The sequence below is a fragment of the Theropithecus gelada genome, chromosome 4, assembly GCF_003255815.1.
Source record: "Theropithecus gelada isolate Dixy chromosome 4, Tgel_1.0, whole genome shotgun sequence".
Taxonomy (NCBI): Eukaryota; Metazoa; Chordata; class Mammalia; order Primates; family Cercopithecidae; genus Theropithecus; species Theropithecus gelada.
Genome location: NC_037671.1, coordinates 153633059 through 153660620, shown reverse-complemented (window position 1 = coordinate 153660620; position 27562 = coordinate 153633059). Strand labels below are relative to the sequence as shown.

The window sequence follows — 27562 nt, the reverse complement described above, 5'->3', positions numbered from 1 at the left end:
TGAGTAAAATTGATGGCTAAAAAAAACCTGCCGTCTATATCCTGTGGCTCTATATACCACATGGCATATTAGTATGTATCTTTGATGGTAATTGCTCCTCACATTGTGAATTCTGTGAATTGTTTTCATAAAAGTGGTAGCAAAATGTATGACAATGTAAGAAGTATTGAGTCATATAAATTCATGTGTTTTGATCAGCTGTCGTTATTTTTTCTTTTTGCTCAAGGAATATTTTTTACTGAATGTTTTTGCATACTATAGTCTATTTAGATACACTGATCAACCACTCTACCTACATTCCCTCTTTAATGTGTAGCTATCATCTAAAAAATGGAGGCATTCAAAATGTTTTCACAGTGATTAATAGCTCGATGCAATGCTAAAACTTTTAAATGTTTGATTTTTGTATAGTAGCTCTATATTTGCTGCTCAGATTTGACACTATTAGCAAAGAGAGATAAATGTAATGTATTGACCAATGATAGATTTGTTTATTTTAATAAAAACCATACTTGGGGGTTTTATTAAACCCAAACTGTATCCAAATGCCTATAACTGGAATGGTAAAAGTAATAGAAGAAAGAAACTATTAAATGTGATTTTTTTTCTATTACATTTTATTCTATTTTCAAAAATATTCTCGATTTTGAGTTCTTTTACATATTTGGCCTTCTGTTTTTGAGTTTCAATGAGGGAATCTACAACTAAAACTTTTCATCTTTGTATAATTCATTTCCAATGGCCATGTAGGCTAGTGGTTAAGTACACAGATTTTAGTGCCCAAATCCTGGTTCTGCCAATTCCTAGCTGTGTGGTCCCAGTAAATATACTTAACCTCTATCTCTGTGTCCAGAGATAAATTCATAAGGTACAGGTGTGAGCAAAAAAATAGTAAGAATCACCCTTCAAAAGGAAATACTAAATAACAATTATTATTGAGGTGGTTCATGCATTTTTTTATCCATAGTAGTAAGTGCTACTATCTCTATAAAGAGGAAAAGTTCAATCCAACAGTCATTAAAATGGTTCTATTAAATGTAGTGATAAATCTTTGGTTTGTATTTTTAATACAGGATCTGAGGGATAATCAAAGCAAAGGCTTATGAGGATACGGCATTTATTACATACCAGGAAATGTCCTGAACTCTTTACATATGATTCATTAATTTCCTCAATAACACTTGTAGATACGAACTATTGTTATCCTCATTTTATAGACAAAGACACAGAGACAGAAGAAGATTGTATCCACAAATTACAATCTTTTTCTGACACACTGAAGAAAGCCCATTAATACTGCTAAAATTTACATATATATGGGGAGTTCTGAGAGTAACAAAGAAAATTAAGTTGGAACGTGCACAGGCTCATCTTATGCAATCTAGTGTTTCATTGTAGAATACTTCTCTGCCTTAAACCAAAAGATTGTTTTAAAAGCTCTTACAAAGCTCCCCCTCTATGATTTTGTAGTTTTTTTCACCCAAATGTATTATGCCTGGCTTACTTATCTGTTGTACTATACTGAAGTACAATAGAGCTTTACTGTAGTTATATTTATCCCATATGACAGGTCAGCACAGAGCAGAAATTGAATCAAGGAAATCGATAATGTAAAAATGCCAACACGCCACACCCACATAAACACAACTGCCACATTTTTAAGAAATACTAAATAACACCAAATATGATGACTGTTACCAATCGTCTGCTGATGCAGGTATTTTTTTAAAAGAGCTATAAAAAATGGAATCTTATTTTCCTAAGACACAAAGAATTTCCAGAGCTTGCAATTTCTTCCTGACATAATATAGTATAAAAAACAAACTCTAATTTAAATATTCATACCTTCACTTTGTTTAATGGTGTGCTAGTGGGACTGTAGATATTATAATCTAATGCTCCATGATGTTCCTTCCTGTTTTATAACAGTTAAAATGATAGCCATCTTCAAGAATAAGATCACGCATCACTATGGAGTTTATATTTTCTTTCTTTGAAAGATGTGCTCTTCTAATGATAATGACAACATGCTGACATGCAAAAGTAACATTTTCTTCCACAGACATGCTATATTTTTAAAAATTGGTAAACAATCTACTGGTCAAAGAGACAAATTTTTGGACTCAAGTCTACTTTCAAACAATCTTGACCTAATTTCCCTGTAGAACTAAAGGAGAAAAAGAGATGACATGAAATTTAGCATAACAAAAACAACAAAAATCTGCAGGATACAATTTGATCCCTAAACTTTTTGAAGATTAAGAAAAATTAGCTTGGACTCAACATTTAAAGGACACTGCCAATAAAGTATTACATAGAATAATGCAAATGTACTTTGTAGGTTTGTCATTTTGACTAGAAACATCTGAGAAACTACCTTCTTTAAAAATTGCCCTCAGTATAGAGGGAAAAGTTCTTCTCTTTTTAAATGGCACACCAAAAATTGTCCTTTTATCAGTTTGGAAGAGAAAGATAAAGAAACTAGTCAACATAATTTAATTATAATATATTGATAAGCTAACATCATACTTTTTTTTCTCTTCTCTTTGCCTCTCACACAAACACTGTACATATACATAGACATACAGTCACACACACACACACACAAGTCCATGGGCACAAACATTTAAATGCACAAATATACATACTACAGACACAGGTTTTGCTTTTGTTTTTTCAATGAGGGGCACATCTTGGAAGATGGCAAGCGGATCACACAGTTCATCAATTATTACAGAATCCAGGAGGCATTACATAATAAGTGGTATAGTAATACTGTATATGAACTATGTTTTTCTTCCTTAAAGACTGTATCTACTGATGAAGTCCACTATCTGTAAAGCTAATTTTTTTGTGAGCAGAAAATATTAGAGGGCCTTTTTCATTGCTTTTACTTAAAATTGAGAAGATAGTTTTTCACACAAAATTAAAGTAACGCTAGGAAACAGTTTCCGTTGAAAGGTACTTAAACAGAGGGAGAGTGATCACTCGGAAGAAACATGGACTTCAATTCCAGTTGTCATTTGCTAGCTATGAAATATATATCAGGCAATACCACGTCTCTGATATTTATGGAAATATGCCCTAAGCTGCCCTGTGTTCCCACATGGTTGGGCACATCACCCATGCAAGGCCAACAGAGATTAATAGGGACTTTAAGAACAGGAGATCTTTTTCCTTCTCTGATTTAAACTACTACAGACCACGACCTAATCCTGTAGCTACTAATAGCCATTTTATGCACCTTACAAAGAAAGCCTTAGTGAAAATAAAGACAACAAAGAGGAAAGCGGAGAGGAGAGAGGAGAGAGTCCTGATGATGTGATTTGTCCTCTGGTCAATAGATGGCAAAGGCAGGTCTCCTCTGCACTTCCCTGAACAGATCGATAGAGGAGTCAATAGATGCTCAGTTTGGATTTCTATCACCTGCAACTGAAGGCTAACATAAGAAAAACTACCTATTCTATAAAATTCTAGGAATAAACAAAATACCTAGGAAAGTACATGGAAGAAATCTAACAATGTTAATAATATTATCACTATTAATATAAAAGTGTGACCCTTCTACTTATACAAAAAGTGAACTCAGATCTGCTAAATATAGATGACATTGCTTTCTGAACAATCAAGCTTTAATTTTGTTGAATTCAAGAACATTTATTTGTTATGATGCCTATGTTTCTCAACAAACTAGATCCTTGAGGGTTGAAATTATATCTTAACCATATGTAGATCTCCAGCATCTAAAGCAGTTCCTTATTTATGGTAGATACTCCAAAATTCTTTGCTGTTGATAATGTATGGAATTAATTTTTATTCTTTTTAGCTAACATCCAGATTACCACAAGCACTAGACCACTTAACTGAATTTTCAAGAGCTGTTAAAATGTAATATACTCTAGAAAAGACATTTGCTTTTTCACATATTTAAAGAAAGTATTTTTTTCTTTTTTAATTCAGAAAAATATATTGTTTGAATTTGAAATGGTTTGTTTTTGTTTTCTTTTTTCAAGACAGGGTCTTGCTCCATTGCCCAGGCTGGAGTGCAGTGGCACGATCATGGCTCACTGCAGCCTCAAACTCCTGGGCTCAAGCAATTCTCCCACTTCAGCCTCTCAGGTATCAGAGACTACAGACATGTTCCACCATGCTAGGCTAATTATTTTTCATTTTCTGTCGAGACAGGGTATCCCTATGTGGCACAGGTTAGTCTTGAACTCCTGGCCTCAAGCGATCTTCCTGTACAAGCCTCCCAAAGTGCTGTGATTACAGGTGTGAGTCCCCACGACTGGCCTGAAATGTTTTCTAAAGAGTGTTGAAGCTTGGTTTACTTATTAAATATAGAAATTTAAAAATAAGTAAATAAAAAGGGTAGAAAAGTTTTTTTTAACAAAATAGCCAAAGTGGATAAACAACATTTCTGTAACATGCTGAGTTGCATACTATATCAACAGCTTTGGGGACAATAAGAAGTTTTTGCCTCTGTAAAGGAGAATTAGCCTTGATGACACTTGACTGCAAATACCAGTCGAATTTATTCTACAATCATTAGCTTGGAGTTTGTATTATTCCCTCAGATCACTATAGATTACTTTGTAACTCAGACTCCAAGCTACAGCTCAGTGGATTGGCTTGATAAGTCGGTCACTTCACTTAAAACGACTCCTTTCTTATGCTTACAAATGAAATATTTTCATTTTGGACATTATGCTGGGACGATGCTTCTCTTAAAGGGGTTCCCCCTGCTCCAACATTGAACCAGGATTTTTACTTGGAAGTGGTGTCGTATCTCCCTTTATATCTTCCTTTTAGTAACAGTTACCCTTCATTGAGGATTTATCTATGGCAGGCCCTCTACCAAGCACTTATACCTGTTATCACATTGAATCCTCTTGAAAAATCTTACAAAGAAAAATCCCTATTTTTTTAATAATAAAAAATGAGTTAAAGTCACTTGTACAAGGTCAAATGGCTAGTCGAGGGAAAACTGCAATTCAAATTCATATCTGCCTAATTTCAAAGTCAATGCTTGACTGGCTCCATGAAAATGATCATCATAGAAACCTCACACAGACAAATACAAACACATGATTGTTAAAACAATTTTCTGACTCTCAAATATTATGTGACTAGATCCTTCCTCCCCTTCTCTATCCTAGATACCCAAAAATCTGAAAAAAGTTTCAATAGCTGAGATACACGATATTTTTACGTGGCCTTAGTGCTATACCATTTGAATGTTTCAGGCAAACTAAATAATAATAGTTAATGTTGATTCAGTGCTTATTTGGTACCAGGGACTCTGTTAAGCACCTTACATGTGTATATATACATGAATATATAATGTAATATATATATATGGGCATACATAATAAGCATATGTGCAGATTATATGTATGTGTTAATATATATTAACATTATATATGATATATTATTATATATATGTATATATAATCCTCACAATACTTCTAAGATGTAGGTACCTTATTATTCCCAATTTACAGACAAAAAAACAGAGGCATGAGAGGTGACATAACTTGACGGAGGTCAAACAGCTAAAAAGTGAGAGAAAGAGGCTCAATCCTGGGCAGTGTGGAACCCACCTAAGCTACTCCCAGATATTGACTCTTTGTCTGTCACTGAGGTGGGTACTTCATAGAGTAAATAAAATGTCCATAAGACTTCTAGTCCTAGTAGCATTTAGATGGAGAAACATTCTGATACTCAAGTTCTACCCACGTGGTCTGGCTCCTCACCCATCTTCCACACTGCTGTTTTGTCTTCTCTTTTCCTGCCTCCTTTTTGGTATGTTGCTTCAGAAATAATGACCCTTTCCAGAGTACTCACTTTTCTTGAACAATCAGTGCCCTTTACCCTTCCGCTTTGAACATATCTTCCTGGAGTACCAAACCCAAAGCTTCTCCTCTCCTGCAGTTTCACACGCTCTTTTTTCTGAGTGCCACATATTCACCAGTGTGGAACAAGCTCACATCATGTCTCTTAGATTTATTCATTTCTGCCCTCTGTTTCAAAAAGACGCCACTTGAAGTCAGTAACCATTGCATCTTGCTACTTTTAGCATCATGTACAGTCCCGGGCATATTGTAAGTACTTAAACAATATTTTCCTTAAATTTTTAGTATTTAAAATTCTCCAGATAGTATTTACATATATTTATTTAGAATCAAAATATTTTAGAAATAATAAAAACTATGAAGGATCATATTTTGGGGTTTTGGGTAGTTCCAAATTCTCAAGTATATCAAAAAAGTTTTAAATCATCTAGTTAAAATTAAAACGGGTTCATCTTTAACACTTGGTGGTAAATGTTAGGTTGTCACACCAAGTATATGCCCTTATGTTTAAAAATATGATTGTTTTAGTGAAAATTGAGCATTTTAAATATGTCTACAAAGTTTTAAAACTCTAAAATAAGTTACAAAAGACTTGTGAAATAAAAACAGAAAGAATTACCCCATTTTTAAATCACTGACTGTATCTGTTTTTTTTTCCTTCATTTCATTTTGTTTCGTGTTATATAAACGCATCTAAATTCACACACTCAGTTGCAAAGAGACATCCTTCATAAGCTCATCAAACATTCTTCTTCCTTCCCTTCTCTCTTCCTTTCTGTCTCTATTCTTCCCTCTCTTTTCCCCTATCCTTCTTGTCTTTCTTTTTTAAACATTTCCATATTTTGATATTTATTTTATTTTTTCTCCCGTAAGTTATCTGACATTTTTCTGACCTTTGATAGGGTTAATTCATCAGTCAATTTGAAATAGTCTTCCTTCCACCTCACTAAAGTGAGAGAGCAACAGTTTGGTTCTAAGAGGAGAGCTGGGGCAGGACGGGGTGGGAGGGTGTATTAGTTGGCCCTTGGTTAAAGGAGAAAAGAATCTGCACCTAATATCAGATTGGGAACCAAAAGTGCATATTGACAAAGTCAAGGTTTGGTTTTGAGTTCCAGCTCTCACATGAGGATGAGCGTGTCCTTGAAAAGTTAGTAGCCCTCACTGGTCCTGACTTCTTCATCTTTCTAATCATATTAAAATTAGAAATATCTCACTGGAGTTGTGATAATTCAATAAGCTTAATTATTACTCATAAAAATATTCAAATATTCATACCGTATTTATCCTAGATTGGGGGGATGTTCACTATTGGACTAGAAAATACCAAATATCACAGTGTGAAGCCATTTTTGCATTGCTTTTAAGAAACACCTGAGACTGGGTAATTTGTAAAGAAAAGGTGTTTAATTAGTTCACTGTTCTGTAGGCTGTACAGGAAGCATGGTGCAGACATCTGATTCTGGTGAGGGCCTCAGGAAGATTCCAGTCATGGCAGAAGGTAAAGCTGGAGTACGCATGTCACATGGAGAGAGTGGGAGCAAGAGAAAGCAGGGGGAGATCCCAATTTCTTTTAAACAACCAGATCTCATGGGAACTAATGGAGAACTCACTTATCACCAAGGGGATGGTGCTTCACCATTCATGAGGGATATGTCCCCATAGTTCAATCACCTCCCACGAGTCCCCACGTCCAACACTGGGAATCCCATTTCAACATGCGATTTGAAGGGGGCAAACATGCAAATTATATCAAACACATTTCCCAAATGTCCTAATTTCACACTAATATTTAGAGGAAGGTGTATAATTTGGAATGACTCAAGCATAGTGTGTGTTGTGTGTGTGGATGGAGGTGGTTTAGAAGTGGTAGTGGTATGTCTTGGATGCAAACAGGGAGACTGGGGTCAGGTTAGGGAACAAACTGAAAACCGTCTGTGTTTTTTGAATATAATCTTGAAATACATAAACTGGGAAGTGACTAAGCCTCTTTACAGGACCAGTATAGTATCTTTGTAGATGAAGGGAGAAATTAGTATTCTTATAGAGTTCCCACTACAGGTTTACAGCACTGAAATCCCAGGGTGGCTTTCTGATCCTGACTCAAATCTGTTCACAGTCTGGAATCAAGTCCCTCTCTTGTTACCTGCTTTGCTTGGATTTTTCTAGCCTTAACTTCCCCAAGAACACCCCTATCCCATTCTCAATTTCAGCTAATGACCTGGCTTTCTAGTTCATAGCAAGAATTTAGGCTACATACACACGCTCTTTTAACTTCCCACCTTTTCATCTCTGTATTTTTTATGGCTACATCAACTCTCCACCTCCTTTCTTATGGTCTCAAAAGATCTTTTCTTTCTCCTCCTTAGGACTAATTCTGTCACCTGTATTTCAAATCTGAGTCACTTCTGCTTCCCTAAAAACCTTGTTGAGCTATTTATCGTCTTCCTTCCATTTTAGCTTCTCACTCTTTGCAATTTCTGCTCATATTACAATGATACTTAAGCCTCTCCCTTTATAACGCTGTAACTGTCCTCAGGCCTGCATCTCCCTCTATGTCCCAAAATCTCTGTCCCTCTTTCCTTTCCTAACCAAGTTCCAAACCAAAAAAAATATGTAACAACTACAGTCTCACATCCTCCCTTTAAATTCATGCTCTTCTCTTTCAATAATGTTTATCTCTCAGGTTATAAAAGTAATACATGCTTATTAGGTAGAATAAATATAATTTTTAAAAATCACACACAATCTCATCCGAGTTAAAACTTGTTAACCTCATGATTGAATTACTTCCAACCTCTTTCTTATGTATTATATTCACATATACAGATCGAGAGTAGAATTATAAAATTGGAATCACACTGAATATACAAGTTAAAAATGTGGCTTTTCCCACTCAACAGTACATTGAAAGCACTTTTCAATGTCATTAGATTTTGTTGTTTATTTCACTCTTCTTATAGATGGAAACATAAATAGCAATTAATTTTCATGATAGAGTTGACCCTTGAGGTTAGTCTTAAAAACAGAAAACGTTGAAGCCTCAGAAAATCCAAATGAAGCATGAAGTCAATGTGCAAACCTGGTAGTTAAAATACTTTAGCAGTCTTATTTCTTTATGTTTCTTTCTTCACACTGTACTGAAACGTTCTATTCTATCTTTGTATCCTCACCCCTGGCATACCATTTGGTACAGAATAGATACCTAATTAAAGATTAGTGAACAAATGAATAAACAAGGTGATGTGTTTGCAATTAGAAAAGCTATCTGTGATATAACAGTTTACTTTTCAGCTAGATATCAAACAATTAACAAGCTACAAGTGCAGACCACTAAATTAATATTCAATGTTCATGAATTAGGAAAAAAATATAAATCATCATTTCATTTACCATTTTTCCTTTGGTTTAACAGTGTATATCGCTCAATCTTCTTCAATAGATTAATTGTGATATTCAGTGAGACCTACTTATCAAATGTCAGCAGAAAATCATCAGTAAGAAAACCTCAACTTTCAGCAGTTTACAACCTGAGAACTAAAATTAGACAATGTTCCAACTGGATGCTGGTTTGTAGATAAAGAAAAAGAAAGAATGGGTATAATCATTCAAACTTTTCACTTCTATTATCATCCAATCCTTAAGAATGGGTATAATCATTCAAACTTTTCACTTCTATTATCATCCAATCCTTTTTCAAATCAAGAAGTATTGACTATATAAATAGAGTTCACAAGTATTAAAGAGAAAAAGTTGAGGATTTGAGTAATGGGCTGTTTGGCGGTACAGATTGTCCTCGATTTGCGGTGGTTCAACCTGATATTTTTCGATTTTGTGATAGTGCCAAAGCAATACGTAGTCAATATAAACCATACTTCAAGTTTTGAATTTTGATCTTTTTCCAGGCTAGTGATATGAAGCACATTTCTCTGTGTGATGCTGGGCAGGGGCAGTGAGCTGAGGACCCCAGTCCGCCACATGTTCATGAGGTTGAACAACCAATATTCCACAGTGTACTGCGCTGCCAGGTAATTTTGTCCAACTGTGGGCTAACGTGAGTGTTCTGAGTATGTTAAACGTAGCCTAGGCTAAACTATGATGTTCAGTAGGTTAGGTGTATTAAATGCAATTTGGCTTAAGATATCTTCAACTCAGACTTTTAAAAAATCTTTCGTATTTGGTTTTTAGTGCTGTATAATAAATTATCACAAACGTAGTGACTTTAAACAGCATTCATTGATTATGATAGTTTCTGTCGACCTAGAGAGGCTGCAGTCTCCGTGTTAGCTCAGCTGTGCTTTCTTGCTGATTATCAATCCAGTGCTGCTCTCAGCTTCTAGAGGCCTCCTGAGCCTCTTGCTGTGTGGCCCTCTCACAGCATGATTGTTTGCTTCTTCAAGAGCAGGAAAAGCTCTCTGAGAACTAGATGCTCTTTTAGGAGTTAACTTGATTAAGTTGGGTGCCCTCAGGATAATCTTCCTTTTGAGTAGCTTGAAGAAAACTAATTAGGGACCTGGGTTATATCCGAATTATATCTTCTACTTTGTTGTAAAATGTCACCTAATCATGGGAATGATGTCCCGTCATATTCATAGGCTCCAATCACACTCAACAGGAGGGGATCATATAAGATGCGTACCCCAGAGGTTGTGAATCTTGAGGGTCATCTTAGAATCTCCCTACCACAAATGTGATAGGACTTCGTGTATACACAAAGTCCTCAAACATCCAGAGAAGTCATTTAAAAAGCAGCCACAACTTAAAAGTCACTAAGTCCAAATATTTCATCTATATGCCATTATTAAAACTTATACTAAACATTATTTTTATTTTTTGACTATTAAGCTGGTATTTAAGTTCAAGCTATTGAAATAACTTCTCGGTAAAACGCTTATCCCTAGTTATTGGTACCTGGATTTTATGACAGATAGAAGGAGAATGAAATAAGAAAAGCAGCTGTTCTTCACTCCCTGCTGTATTTAAGAGACACAGATCAGATGGATTAGCAGGCAACCTGGTGGGTGAGTCCAATGGCAACTACACTGATTAAAAAGTCCAGAACTGAGAAGTTTGGTACAACAAATGCATCTTACTGACAATTTTTTTTTAATAGGTCTAGGTTTTGAAAATTTTAACAGGTGGTCACCAGAGGAAAAGGGCATAATTAAATCTACTAAAATGCATTTTTAATCAAAATGTTTCGGCAAGTGAGGGACATGACTATACTTCTTTTTACTGATATTTTCTCAGATATTTGAAAACAACTGGTATATCTTTTCTGAGCCTGCTCTTCTAGATGATAAATATTTGCCATCACCCCAGCCATTCCTCAAATGCCATGATGTAACAAACCTTCACAGCTACCTCCATTCTTTCTCCAAAAGTGATATAGGATGTGTGACCCTACCCAAATCTCATATTGAAATGTAATCTCCGATGTTAGGGGAGGGGCCTGGTGGGAGATAATTGGATAACGGGGCCTGATTTCTCATGAGTGGTTTAGCACCATCCCCCTTGGAACTGTCCTCATGATAGTGAGTTCTCATGAGGTCATTTTAAAGTATGTAGCACCTTCTCACTCTCTCTTGCTCCTGTTTATGCAATGTGGCATGCCTGCTTCCCCTTAACCTTCTGCCATGATTGGAAGCTTCCTGAGGCCTCCCCAGAGGCAGATGCTGTTGTGCTTTCTGTACAGCCTGTAGAATCTAGAACCACTTAATCGTCTTTTCTTTTCTTTTCTGTTCTTTTTTCTTTCTTTTCTTTTCTTTCTTTTCTTTTGTTTTTCTCTTTCTTTCCCTCCCTCCCTCCCTCCCTCCCTCCTTCCTTCCTTCCTTCCTTCCTTCTCTGTACTTTTAGCAGAGACGAGGTTTCACCATGTTGGCCAGGCTGGTCTTGAACTCTTGACCTCATGATCTGCCCACCTCGGCATCCCAAAGTGCTGGGATTACAGGCTTGAGCCACCGCGTCCGGCCTTAATCATCTTTTCTTTAGAAATTATCCAAATTTTAGGATGTTAGCAATGCAAGGATGGACTAATGCAAAAAGTAATTGCTTTTCTATATCCCTCTGTAGTCTGGCACCTGAGGTTTATATTTTCCAGATTTAGCCTACTAAGCAGAAGATGGATCAGGCCTATCACCTTTCTTATTTTAGATAAGCATTTTGCAAACTTTGGGGTGAACATAAGAAGTCCTGATAAAAATGTAAATATCTAAACCTAAGTCCAAAATTAATTCATTTAATCTAGGTAGGGAACCTTGACTGTGCATTGTCAGCATCCTTTGTGATTTGTACTCAGGTGAGCCGTAGACTACTCTTTGAGAAACCATTCTATTCACATTGTATAAGGCCCCATTCGCTTTTTCCTCGTTCTATCGCAATACCAACAACTAATGAACTTTCTGTCCACTAAGCCCCCTAATATTATACATATTAGTTCCTACAAAGTATTAGATGGTCAAGTTTTGGAGAACAAATCTCCAATAGAGAGTATATCACTATTAATTGCATCATAACAGATGTATCACTCTAACCTTTGAAAATCTTTTCAGATCTTGATTTCCTCTTACATATATGTACCGAATGAGCTTGCTGCCATAAACATATCTTATAAGTGATCTCTCTAAATCTTCATTAATAAGAATTGCTCTTTCTTAATAAGGTACCTCCTATCTGAAGGGTCTACTGTGGTATTCTCACAAAGCGGGCATTTTTCTTCTTCTCTTCTTCATCTGTGCCTAATAATTTTGCTGTGTTTTCTTGCACATTATCCATGAGTAGCATTTAGTGATTTCTTTTTAATATTATTTCCACTAGTTTTCTCTGATAAGTTAGCAAACAGAAAAAAACTTAGAAAAGTCTCATTGTTCCTCACTTTCAAAAATATATGTGGACGATGATCAGGCAAGGTGGCTCACGCCTATAATTTCAGCACATTGAGAAGTCAAGTCAGGAGAATTGTTGGAGGCCCAGGAGTTCAAGACCAGCTTGGGCAACACTGCAAAACCCTGTCTCTTCAAAAAAAAAGTGCAATAACTAACTGGGTGTGGTGGTGCATGCTGGTAGTCCCAGCCACTCAGAAGACTGAGGCATGAGAATTGCTTGAGTCTGGGAGGTGGAGGCTCCAGTGAGCCGTAATTGCACCATTGCACCCCAGCTGGTTAAGAGAGCAAGACTGACTCTCTCTCTGTGTATATATATACACACACACTCTCTCTGTGTATATATACATCCATATATGTATATATACAAACAGAGAGAGTGAGACAGTCAAGACCACAAAGAAAATAATTGTTAATCCCAAAAAGTAGAAGTTGCCCGAGACATAGTTTTTGATCACACAGAAATAAAACCTGTATGTCTTAAAAAATAGCTTATGTTCAAAATGAAGAAGAAAAAGTAATGATTTTAGAGCACATAGAACTGATGACAATGAGAGTTCTAAAGAGGACATCTGAGAAAATCTTGCACAGATGGTGCTCTTCCTCACTGAGACTACAATTGGAGCAGGCACACTGCCCACAAGCTCTCAAACACTTCCTCAGCTCCCACACTTTTCAGTTACCCCTGCCGCCCCAGATGAGTTCCCTTTGGTAAGTACTTAAGACTGAACTGCAACTGAGGCAGGTACCAATGGAACTGATAATTGCCCAGCATGCTCTACAATACACAGATTAAATATGTAAGTGATTTTAAAATGTCATCCAAAATAAGACTACATATTAACAATTCCATTAAGACATACCTTTCTCAGCTCAACTCTTTTTTATTCTACAGAAGCATCAACTAGAAGAAAACTGCCATCTCTAGTGTACACAACAACAGCAAAAATGTTTTAATCTCCATGACAACAGTGTTCGGACCCACATACAAATACTTTTAGAATCTATTTAAATGAGCCAATTCATAGTTTTTAAAAAGTAAATAAAAAGGACACTAATTTATTCAGCATTTCTGGCTTCTGCCCATCTTTTTTTTTTGCTTTTCCTTTTGAGCTCAACTGGAAGAAACAGTAGCTCTCCCATTGAAGACTAGAGAAATTTCAATGAACAGTAACTTAACTACAATAGAACACTTTTTTTAATGATCTGGTGATGTACTGTTATTTTAAAAGCTCTTGAATAAAAAAACCTCGATTTATAAAGATTTTTTTTTTCAAATTTCTCCTAAAAGAACTCAATAAAAACTAAAAGGGGAAACATAATAGATGGGATGATTGAAAAAACACAAAAGTTATGGCTATGAAAAAAGCTTAATGTCCAAAACAGAGCTTGAATAAGTAGAGCTGTGCAAGTAGAAGTCAAGAGAAGGTCATACTATTTGTGCTTCCATTGTTCAGTTTGCTTTTACTCATATATCCTGGAATTGTTTTCTGAGCTTGTTTTAATGAGATTGCTTTATGCTGCTCTTTTGTGGTGGAGCATTTTGAACACAGCTAAATTTAGATAGTGTTCTCTAAAGATCCTCTTTTCAAGCTAAGATTAATGGAGGCCAATGTTGTCCCACTGCATCTTCTACCTCTGACCTTCTCAGTGATGGAGGTCTATGATGGGGGTCACAGACCTCTAACTGCACGGTGCATTTGAAAAACCACCATCGGTAGATAACAACTCGCTGGGCGCAGAGAATGAAATTACTTTGGACCACATGAGAATATATTTAATGGTGTATTTTGTTAATGAAAATCATCATCATATTTCTCACTTACATATTTACCATCTCCATTATTTTTATTTTTTGGTTCTAAGCACATCTATCTTTTTCCAGAATGTCATTTACTTTTTTGTTTCTGAACCTTGAAAATTATATTTTAAAAATATTTTTAACTGAATGTAAGAGAAGCAAAGAAGTAGTGAAATACAAAGTTAAATGTCACAGTCAAGGTAATCAAACTAAGTGAGGGTTCACAGAATACTCACTAAAATCATAATTAGTTTATTGAATTAATTGAATCGATTGATTTGTTCATTCAGCAAACATCCTCCCTATCACAGATCCATTTTTCAAAAGCCTTCAGATTGACCCTTCTAACACAAACTTTGATTACGTATTTTCTTTTCCAAGAGCCACAATGAACCTCCCCCACCTCATTCTACTTACTTCTATTTCCCTAGCACCTAACATTATATGGCTGGTAACCAATAGACAGTCAGTGTTTGTTGAATGTTTGAAATAAAGTCATTTAGTGTAAATGCTCCTCCTAACTGTGAAGGGTTTCCATTGACTTGCTCCACTCCAGCAAGCCTTATTTTATTTTTTCAAGTACTGACCAAAGAATACCCTCTACTTAGACAAGTTCTTAAAAGCCCCATGCTTATTCCATATCATTGCTCTTAACTTCTTCCTTTATGGAATATTTGGCTCTGTACACCTACAAATGCTATACATCTCTTCTCATTCATATTTAAACTAATATTCTGCTTATCAAAACTTTCTTATTTAAAAAAAAATTTTTTTTTTGAGACAGGCTCTTGCTCTGTCACCCAGCCTGGAGCACAGTGGCATGATCTCAGCATGCTGCAGCCTGGAACTCCTGGGCTCATGCAATTCTCCCACTTCAGCCTTTGGAGTAGGTGGGACTACAGGTGTGTACCGCCACACTCAGCTAATTTTGTTTCTTTTTCTGTAGACACAAGGTATTGTGCTGCCCAGGCTGGTCTTGAACTTCTGAGCTCAAGCAATCCTCTCACCCTGGCCTCCGGAAGTGCTGGGATCACAGGTGTGAGCTACCATGTCCAGCCTGATCAAACCTTTCATTTCATGACTTTCAGGTCATATTTCAGGATATGAAACTCTTTGTTTCAGTAATTGGAAGTAAACAAAATATGTACCACAAAAATATGATATAATCCTTATTCACTCATGAATGCATTACCCATTTATTCTCTCACTAATATTTATTCCTTCCAACAAATATTTATTAGGTGTCAGAAATGTACCAGACAATGTGGAAGTACTAAAGAGGGAAAGATGATAAGAAAAACAGAAATAGATTTTGCCCTCTTAAAGCTTATAATAAAGAAGGAAGGGACACGAATCAACCCATTCAATGGGTCAATAATTATAATTGCAATTATATTGAAACAATAGTACCCCTAATAAAGGGATGTGATCTAGTTGTTGAGTGGGGTGTGGTGGTCTAGGGAGACAGTCTGATGAGATTCCCCTAAGGAAGGAATATTTGAATTGCAGTTTGAAAATTCAGTAGGGTATGTGGAGGTGAAGGAAATAGTAGGAAGACTCAGTGATAAGGGCTTTTTAAGGCAGTAAAAGGAACAGAACACGTTCAGAAAACGAAAAAAAAAAATCCATTATGAATAAAACATAACTTGAAAAATTGAGGCAAAATCATGATGAGCAAGAATGGCAGAACATTTTTGGTCTTTCTTTGTAAAGGAACCATGGTAGGCCACCATAAACTTTTGGATCATGTTTGGACCCAAACTTTTGGATAATCTGCCTAGGAGAGATTCTTGTTTCTTAGAGGAGGTAATGCGTAAGCTAATTATTTTATAAGAAGTATAAATCAGCCAATAAGATAATAAAGAGATGCCTATTTCAGTCTCCACTCAAGCTCCTTGAGCATTTGTTTCTTACTGACTCTCCTGTTCCCCTCTGCCATTGAAAATGACACTACATTTTGGACTCTGCTTACCTACTTGTAACCACCCACAGGTCTTCCATCTTAGGGTGAAATTCCTAGATATTAAAATATTTTCTATCTCCTTTTAAAAATCTATGCAATTAATCTTTTATTTATTATATTTAACTTTTGTACTCTGTGTCAGATACTTTGTTAAGCAGAAAGAAAGTACATAAATTGGATGCTGTTGCATTCCTTATGAAACTCCAAGTCAAGCGAAGGTAAATATGCTATAAATTCATGCTTTCATTCAACATGTATTTACCAAATGGCTACTATGTATCAAGCATTGGGATGAAAACAAAGGAAATTCTTGGTCTTGTGGTGCTTTCCTCCAGGATAAACTGTAATATATTATGACAAGGTTTATCATGGACACAAGAACAAAACATTGTTAATGTCGGAAGGATGGAAAAGTGTCCATTTTCATGAAAAGGCAACAACTTTGTTGGGTCTTAAAGGACGAAAAGGAGTTTGCCAAGCAAAATTGTGGAGGAAAGCCCTTCTAGACTGGGTGACAAACATATGAACCTGAGTTGGAATTGAAGAAAAATGAAAAGTTGCAGAACCTTTTATTTTTTTGAAAATTTACTCTGGTCTTAGAGTAAACTGGATAACTGCTCAAAGTAAGAGAAAGCTAGCAGCAAAAAGATGAGTTAGAAGTCAGTAGTGAAAGTCTAAGTGGAAAGTATTGAAGTTTTGTCTCTGAAGAGGTAACAACAGTACAGAAGGAGGGAAATGAGTGAAGTCATTCTGAGGTTTTTGGATCAAGCAGCAGGGATCATTAACTAAGATTAAGACTATCAACATGGAGTAGGTTTGGGAGTCAAGATGATAGATTTCTATCCATTTTGCTGGCTTCCATTCTTTTGGTCACTCTTAAATGTTGGTACTCCCAGGATCTTCCCTTCATTTCTGTTGTACACAAGAAATTACAAACTGATGTCTACAAACAATCAAAACCAAGCAAAAATTAACAAAACATAAGTAAGTAAGAGAAAGAATACTTGTCAGAAGGACATCCTGTGAGAAGTATGAGTTCGACATTCCCAACATCAAATGCTTTGACCCTTGCCTCATGGGATCTAGGCATTAAATTCATAGTCAACAGGGGAGACAGATGTGGTAAAGTGTTCAGGTCCTTATGCTAGATTAAAAAAAAATCTTATGTTTGCCTAGCAGCTTCTCTATATACTAACTGTTGGCTGAAACTAACTCCTGTAACCACTCCACCTAAAACATGGGACAATAAAAACCTTTTTATAAGGTTGTGGTGAGATCATATAAAATAATTCATACAAACAGTGTCTAGCACTCTAAGGATCTCATAAAACATCAGTTATACATAAAAAGAATAAATACTGTATACTATGAACAATTTTAACTAGTTTCTACTGACTATTTCATTTCATCTTCACAATCAGTCAGGGAGGTAGATACTCTTATTATTATTAATATCATTGTCTTCCTCATTGTTACAGATAAGGGGACTGAGGCACTGAGAGTTTAAATGGCTTACCTAAAGCTAAATACCTTGTAAGTGGTGAAGTTGTAATTAGAATACAGGCAGCCTGGCTAAAAAGTCAGAAATATTAATCCCAGCACAGATATATGGAAAGTAAACAATATACTCCCAAATGACCAGTGGATCAAAAAAGAAATCCAAAGAGAAGTCAAAAGTGTCTTGAGACAAATGAAAATAACAGTAACAATACACCATACCAAAACTTCTGGGATGCAGCAAAAGATGTTCTAAGAGGGAAGTTTACATTGATAAATGCCTATATTTTAAAAAATCTTAAATGAACAACTTAACTTTATACCTCAAGAAAATAGGAAAAAAAACTAAGACAAAGATAGAAAAGGGAAGGGAATAATAAACATTAGAGTATAAATACATGAAATAGTTACTAGAAAGATAATAGAAAAGATCACTATAACTAAGAGTTACTTTTTTAAAGATAAACAAAATTGACAAACCTTCAGCCAAATCAAGAAAAAAGGAATGAGGATTCAACTAAATAAAATTTTAAATTAATGAGGAGATATTGCAACAGAAATAAAAAAGGATCATAGAGACTGCTATGAACAATTATATGCCAAAAAATACAATAACTTACAACAAATTGATAAAGGCTAGACACATAGAATCTACCAAGACTGAGTGATGAAGAAATAGAAAATCTGAACAAATTTGGGTAATGAGTACCCAATAATGAGTAAGGAGAATAAATCAGAAATAAAAAAAAAAAAATCTCCCAATAAAGAAAAATCTAAGAGCAGACACTTGGAGGGAACACTTCCAATCTCATTACATGAGGTCACTGTTATACAATGCTAACCCAGATAAGGACAACACAAATAAAGAAAATTACAGGCCAATATCTCTGAAGAATATAGATATAAAAATCCTCAAAAAAATGCTAGCAAATCAAATTCAACAGCATATCAAAAGGAACATTCACCATGATTAAGAGGTCTTTATCCTTGGAATAAATAGATAATTCAACATACACGAGTCAATAAATGTGATACAGAATTCTCACTTATGCTTGGTTTCACTTTCCATGGTTTCAGTTACCTGCACTCAGTCATGGTCTGAAAATATTAAATGGAAAATTTCAGAAAAACAATTCATAAGTTTTGAATTGTGCATTTTAAGTAGCAGGATGAAATCTTACACTGTCCTGTTTCCTCCCACCCAGGAGATGAACCATTCCTTTTTCCAGGGTATCCAAACTGTATCACAACCGACCTGTTGGACATTGACATCATACACACCTGGCATCCAACCATCAACATTCTCATAGCTCAATAATCAAGGGACACTCAAAGCAAATGGTCTTCCTTCTGATGTATAATCAGAAAGTCAATAGTAACCTAATTTTATGTAGATTAATGCCTACATAAATGCCTGTGTCATTCACCATACTTCATCTCATCATGGTGACCTTTTATCACACACATCATCACAAGAAGAAAGATGAGTCTAATACAATAGGATATTTTGAGAGGAAGTGAGAGAGACAACATTCACATAACTCTTATTATAGTATATTGTTATAATTGCTCTATTGTTGTTAATCTCTTGCTGTGCCTAACATAAATTAAACTTTTTCATAGGTATATACATAGAATAAAAAGCATACTATAAGTAGGTTTCAGTAAAATCTGCAGTTTCAGACATCCTCTGGGGGTCCCGGAATGTATTCCCCATGCATAAACGGGGACTACTGTATATCATCTTCACAGAATAATGGATAAAAATCATATTATCATCTCAGATGCAGAAAAAGCATTTCTCAAAATTCAACATCCTGTCATGATAAAAGCTCCCAACAAATTAGGTATAGAAAGAATGTATCTAAACATAATAAAGGACATGTACGACAAGTCTACAGCTGATATCATACTGAATAGTGAAAAGTTGAAAGCTTTTCTGAGATTAGGAATAAGATAAGGGTGTTGTATTAGTCTGTTTTCACACTGCTATAAAGAACTGCAAGAAAGTGTGTGATTTATAAAGGAAAAAGGTTTAACTGAATCACAGTTCAGCATGGCTGGGGAGACCTCAGGAAGCTTACAACTGTGGCAGAAGGCCAAGGGGAAGCAAGGCACCTTCTTCACAAGGTGGCAAGAAGAAGTGCCAAGAGAAGGGGGAAGAGCCCCTTACAAAACTATCAGAGCTCACGAGAACTCACTATCACAAGAACAGCATCAGGGAAACTGCCCTCCATGATTCAATTACCTTCACCTGGTTTCCTTTGATATGTGGGGATTATGGGGATGATGCAGGTTACAACTGAAGATGAGATTTGGGTGGGGACATAAAGCCTAACCTTATCAGGTGCCCACTCTTACCACTCCCAATCAACATAGTACTATAAGTCCTAGCCAGAGCAATTAAGCAAGAAAAAGAAATAACATTCATCTGAATTGGAAAGGAAGAAGGTAAATTGTCTCTGTTTGCAGATGACATGATCTTCTATGTAGGAAACCCTAAACTCCATCTAAAGTGATATTAGAAACTAACAAAGAAATTCAATAAAGTTGCAGTATATGAAATCAACATATGAAAATCAGTTGTGCATCTATACCAACAACAAATTATCCAAAAAAGAATTAAGTATCCAAAGGATTATAAATCATGCTACTATAAAGACACATGCACATGTATGTTTACTGTGGCACTATTCACAATAGCAAAGACTTGGAACCAACCCAAATGTCCATCAATAATAGACTGGAAAAAAATCAATTAAAAAAATGTGGCACATATACACCATGGAATACTATGCAGCCATAAAAAAGATGAGTTCATGTCCTTTGCAGGGACATGGATGAAGCTGGAAACCATTATTCTCAGCAAAATATCACAAGGACAGAAAACCAAACAATGTATGTTCTCACTCATAAGTGGCAGTTGAACAATGAGAACACATGGACACAGGGAGGGGAACATCACACACTGGGGTCTGTTGGGGGGTGCAGGGCTGGGGTAGGGATAGCGTTAGGAGAAATACCTAATGTAAATGATGAGTTGATGGGTGCAGCAAACCAACACGGCACATGTATACCTATGTAACAAACCTGCACGTTGTGCACATGTACCCTAGAACTCAAATTATAATAATAATAAGAAACCAAAGCAATAGCATCAAAAATAATGAAATACTTACTTACAAATAAATTTAACCAAGGAGGTGAAAGATCTGTACACTGAAAACTATAAGACATTGAAGAAAGAAATGGAAGAAGACACAAATAAATGGAAAGATTTTCTGTGTTCATTAATTGGAAGAACTAATATTGTTAAAACGTCTGCATTACCCATAATGATCTACAGAGTCAATGCAGTCACTCAAAATTTCAATGGCATTTTTTTAGAAAATGTAGAAAAAATGGCCGGGTGTAGTGGCTTATGCCTGTAAGCCCAGCACTTTGGAGGCTGAGGTGAGTGGATCACTTGAGGTCAGGAGTTTGAGACCAACCTGGCCAACATAGTGAAACCCCATCTCTACTAAGAAACACACACAAAAAAACAAAAATAGCTGGACATGGTGGTGTGCACCTGTAATCTCAGCTACTTAGCAGGCTGAGGCAGGAGAATCACTTGAACCCAGGAGGCAGAGGTTGCAGTGAGGTGAGATTGCACCATTGCACTCCAACTTGAGTGAAAAGAGGGAAATTCCACCTCAAAAAAAAAAAAAAAAAAAAAAAGAAAGAAAAGAAAATGTGGAAAAAACAGTTGTAAAAATAGAATAAGAATTTTAATAATTAAAATTCAAATGAAATCACAAATGACCCAAAATATCCAACGCAATCTTAAGAAAGAAGGACAAAGCCAGAAGCATAATGGGTCATGATTTCAAACTATATACAAAGCCATGGTAATCAAAACAGTGTAGTAGTGCTATAAAAACAGACATATAGACCAAAGAAATGGAATAACCCGAAGTAAACCCACAAATATATGGCCAACTAATCTTTGACTAGGCCATGAAAACTACACAATGGGGAACAAATAGTCTTTTCAATAAACTGTACTGGGGAAACTAGATATCCACATGCAAAAGAATGATTTTGGATGTTTATCTTATTCCATATACAAAAATAACTGAAAATGGGTTCAAGACTGAAATGTATGATCTGAAACCATAAAGCTTCTAAAATAAATATAAAGAAAAAGCTCCTTGCCATAGGTCTTGGTGATGATTTTTGGGGTATGACACCCAAAGCACAGGCAACAAAAGCAAAAACAAAGAAGTGTAACTGCATCTAACTAAAAACTTCTGCAGCAAAGGATACAATCAACAAAATAAATAAGCAAGTTGTGGTATGCAATAATATATTGGCAAACTATATCTATGATCAGGAGTTAATATTCAAAATATATACAGAATTCATACAACTCAATAGCAAGAAAACACAAAATAAGCCTATTTTAAAATGGACAAAGAACCTAAACATACCTAAAAAATAGACATGTTTCCAAAAAGAGACATACAAACGGCCAACAGGTATATTAAAAAGTGTTCAACATCATTAATCACCAGGGAAATACAAATCAAAACCACAGTGAGATATCACCTCATACCTATTAGGATGGCTACTACATAAAAGATAAAAGATAACACATGTTGGAGAGGAAACCAAGAAAAAGAAACCCTTCTATACTTTTGGTGGGAATGTAAATAGGCATAGCCACTGTGGAAAACACCATAGAGCATAGAGATTCCTCAAAAAATAAAAATAGTACTACAATATGACCCAGCAATCCCATTTCTAGCTATATATTTTAAAAGGTGATATCAGTATCTCAAGGAGATATCTGCATCCACATGTTCATAGCAGCATCATTCACAACAGTCAAGATAAATAAATGGCCTAAGTATCCATCAGTGAATGAATGGATAAAGTAAATATGGTATACACACATACACAGACACACAGACACACACACACACACACACAGAGAGAGAGAGAGAGAGGGAGAGAGGGAGATAGAGGAATATTATTCAGCCATAAAAGAGAAGGAAATCCTGCTATTTGCAATGACATGGATGAGCCTGGAGGGCATTGTGCTAGGTGAAATAAGCCTCACACAGAAAAACGAATACAGTATGATCTAACTTACATGTGGAACCTAAAAAGTTGAACTCATAGAAGCAGAGAGTAGAATGGTGGAATGAATGGCGGTTGCCAGGAATTGGGGTAAATGAGAGGTTTGGGTCAAAGGGTACACACTTTCAGTTATACGATGAATAAGTTCTAGGGAACTAGTGTATAGAATAGTGACTATAGTTAACAATATTGTATTGTTTACTTGAAATTTTCCCAACATAGATCTTAAATGTCCTCCAGGCATAAACAAACACGCACACACAGAGTGATAAGTATGTGAGGTGATACACATATTAATTAATTTGGTTGTGGTAATCATTTCACAATCGACATGTATATTAAATCATCATGCATATCTAGAATATATACAATTTTTACTTGACAATTATACCTCTATAAATCTAGAAAAAATAGAAATCTTAACTCCAGGACTAGATATGTTCTTGCCTGATCCTAGAAGTGATCACCTGGAGCTCACCCTCTCGTGTCTGGCCTCCCTAAGGACCGTTTTCCTATACCATTCATGTTCCATATCAATTTCTCCTTTTTCTTAGGGTGTACAGTGAAATTTAGAACTTAATCACTTGCTCTGTTATGCTTCTCTGTAATATATGTAACTCTTGTCTGGAGTATAAACCCTTCAGGCAGGAATTCTATCCCATATCTGGTATTCTGTTTAGTAACAGTTTAAGATCTGAGTATCAGTAAGTTTTCAGTAAACACTTGTTGAGTGATGGATTCTGAGGCTCTAAGGCATCACTAGTGGAAGAAACTACTGGAGATATTTGCATAAGGCCTGGTCACTCTTACTGAAGATTTCTCATTAGCAAAAGTGCAGTCAATGACCCAGAGATCCACTTGTGAGCATATTGCTGCAGGCCTCACAACAGAAGAGGCATAACCCTTGCAATGTGTGATGAAGAATGACTAAGTCTTGTTCTCTTGACTGTTGCCGTGAAGACTACATTTACAGTAAAAATAGGGGGATATTTTAAGGACTATTTTGCATAATAAAAAGTTATGAGAGTTTTTTTTTCCTTTTATTATTCAAGGTTAGGATAATGACAAAGAATATTTATGGACTTTGATACTTACACAGAAAAGAAGGTTTGGTGCATTTAAAGCAGTTGGAGAAAAATATAATGAACAATTATTACATTTAAAACAAAAGAATATAGATAAATTAAAAGAATAAGAACAGATTTTACAATAACAGTCCCAGTGGAAAGTAAGAGTTTAAAAGTAACAATTCTGTAACGTAATTTTTATTTGTTTAAATTGTTTAAAAACTGAAGTCACGAAGAAATGCTTAAAAGCCAAATAAAATTAGTCAGAGAAAAGAATAAAAGTGGATCTCAGAAAAAATAATTTTTAAGAAGATTATTTGAAAGACTATGACTAGATATGTTCTTGCCTGATCCCACAAGCTGTGACCCAGAGTTCACCCTTTGATATGTACTATTATCCTGTACCATTCATGTCCTGTAACGATTTCTCCTTTTCTCAGTTCATTTCTCAGATATTTATGTTTTTTAACTTGAGAACTATTTTATTGGCAACATTTGCCTTGTTGTGACTTCTGAAGAAAAAAGTGGTAGTTGTAAAATACAATATAACCTTAATTTCATTCATTCATTCATTCATTCAGATAGTCAACATTAAGATATTTACTAGGCATTATGCAAAAGAATTTTCAACAACGTGGAAGTGAAAGAAGACCATTTACTGCCTGAAAAGTGCTAGAAATGGCCACTGCAAAGTGTGATGAGAACTACAATAAAGACTCAAAGTCCTTTGGGAATTCATTTATTTACTTATTTTTAAAACAATTTCACAGAACTTCTATTTACCTGTATCCTTTATGATAAATTTCTTTTGTTTGAAGAATTTATGAATACCTTGTAAGCTACAGAGACAGGTTAGTTATATTTAAGACAAAAATGGTCCAATTGCTAAAATCTGGCTTACTTATAAGTAATTGCCATTCTTTGTTCCTTTGGGAGGAAGGTGTTTCTTGTCCCCCCCCCCCCCCCCCCGGTTTTTTTGCAGAGATCCAGAAAAGGCCTCATAGAGATACTGACATTTGAACTGTTACTTAAGAATAGGTAGCACTTAAACGGACAGGACTAGCAGAGAGCATCCTAGAATCACAGGAACAGAAAAGCGAACGCGTTAGAAAGTGTGTGTGTGCATGTAGAGAAACCGTGGGAGTTTTAAAAGGAAGTTGAGATGCACTCTGTGATGTGAAAGTCAGTGAAGATAACAGGGAAATATTGAAAGATTTTCATAAGGAATTTATGTAATTAGACTTCTATTTCAGGAAGATTAATATGATAGTGATGTAGAATAATCGGAGAGAGAAGAGACTGTGAGTAGAGAAATCAGTAAAGGGATCATATCAGTCAGGACAGGCTAAGATGCTGTATAACTGCAGACTCCGAAGTCTCTGTGGATTAAACTAACAAAGATAGCAAGGACATGTATTTCTTGCTGCTGCTCCGTGTACATTTTGGGCCCATGTGTGAAGGGTGGGGGGAACTGAGCTACACTACACTCAGGCATCCATCTGGAAGATCATCTGTCTCTATAGCATGGTGAATTATGCACTGGCTTGTAAAACTCGTACTCAGTCTAAGAGTAACGCATGTCAGTTCTGTTCACGTTTCATTGACTGTGTCTGTGCCTAATTTCAGGGGTGAGCAAATGTAATCCTACTACATGCCCAAAAGGAGAATAAATGGAATATCTGTGAATATTTCAATCCCCTCAAGAGGCGGTTGCAATAGTCAGTGAGGGTGTAAGCAGTAGGAATGAAAAGAAATAGGAAAATAAAAGAAATAGTTTAGAAATAGAGGCCGCGGCAACCAGCACACCCGGGCACTTCCCTTGCGGCAGTCGCGCCTAGCAAATGCAGTGCCGCAGTGCACGCCAGAGTGGCTGTAGCTGCCGGGCGCGGCGCCGCCCTGTGCTGGATATGGGTTGCTGACTGCGCCCCCGCCGCCGGCCGGCCCTGCAGGGCCGCGGCGCCCTGTGCTCTGCAACGCTGCGGCGGGCAGCTTGGGATAACGCAGCCGCGCGCAGAGATCGCCTCCGCAGGATGAGGGAGTGGTGGGTCCAGGTGGGTCCGGGTGGGGCTGTGGGCAGTGCTTCTGCTTGCTGCGTACCCGCACATCCGGCCCCCTCAGCTCTCACACGATCTTCACTCCTGGAAGTCTTCAGGCAAGTTTTTCACTTACAAGGGACTGCGTATCTTCTACCAAGACTCTGTGGGTGTGGATGGAAGTCAGGAGATAGTTGTGGTTTTACACGTTTTCCAACATCCAGCTACGATTGGTACAATATTTGGGAAGATCTGACCTTGAGGTTTCATCGAGTGATTGCCCTTGATTTCTTAGGCGTTGGCTTCAGTGACAAACCGAGACCACATCACTAGTCCATATTTGAGCAGGTCAGCATCGTGGGAGCGCTTTTGCGGCATCTGGGGCTCCAGAACCTCAGGATCAAGTCTCATGACTGTGGAGATAATTGTTGCTCAGGACCTTCTCTTCAGGTACAAGCAGAATCGATCTGGTCGGCATACCATATAGAGTCTCTGTCAAATGGAGGTATCTTCCCTGAGACTCACCGTCCTCTCCTTCTCCAAATGCTACTCAAAGATGGAGGTGTGCTATCACCCATCCTCACACAACTGATGAACTTCTTTGTATTCTCTCGAGGTCTCACCACAGTCTTTGGGCTGCATACTTGGCCCTCTGAGAGTGAGCTGTGGGACATGTGGGCAGGGATCCCCAACAATGACAGGAACTTAGCCATTGATGGTCTCTTACAGTACATCAATCAGAGGAAGAAGTTCAGAAGGCACTGGGTGGGAGCTCTTGCCTCTGTAACTATCCCTATTCATTTTATCTATGGGCCATTGGATCCTGTAAATCTCTATCCAGAGTTTTTGGAGCTGTACGGGAAAACGCTGCTGTGGTCCACAGTGTCCATCCTGGATGACCACCACATAAGCCACTATCCACAGCTAGAGGATGCCATTGGCTCCTTGAATGCATATACGGGCTTCATCACCTCCTTCTGAGCTGGAATGAGTAGCTTCCCTGTATTACCTCCTCTACTCCCTTATCTGTTGTGTATTCCACCTAGGAAGAATGCCCAGAAGAGGTCCTGGCCATCAAACACTATTCTCTCACAAAGTTCACTTTACTCAAACTGGTGAACAGTGTATAGCAAGAAGCCAGCAGGAGCTCTGACTAAGGTTGACATAATCCACCTCCTATTACTTTGACAACTGATCGAATGTATGGACTTGGCTTTGTTTTTGTGTTATTAGGAAATTCTAATGAGCATTACTATTCACTGATTCAGAAAGACGTTCTTTTGTATGGAAGACTTTTTTTTAACACTTTGGACTTCTCTGAAATACTTAGAAGTGCTCATTTCT

The 27562-nt window shown here is 36.6% G+C and overlaps 1 protein-coding gene and 1 pseudogene across 2 annotated transcripts in view; one reads left to right on the top strand and one right to left on the bottom strand.

The window, feature by feature from the left end:
* Nucleotides 1-27562, bottom strand: part of LAMA2 (laminin subunit alpha 2) — a 601080-nt gene that overhangs the window by 533185 nt on the left and 40333 nt on the right. The gene's annotated exons all lie outside the window — the stretch shown is intronic.
* LOC112622153 lies at nucleotides 13325-27521 on the top strand (annotated as a pseudogene). Its single transcript, XR_003118950.1, has 3 exons — nucleotides 13325-13444; nucleotides 26135-26337; nucleotides 26380-27521. The product of XR_003118950.1 is annotated as a mesoderm-specific transcript homolog protein-like (transcript).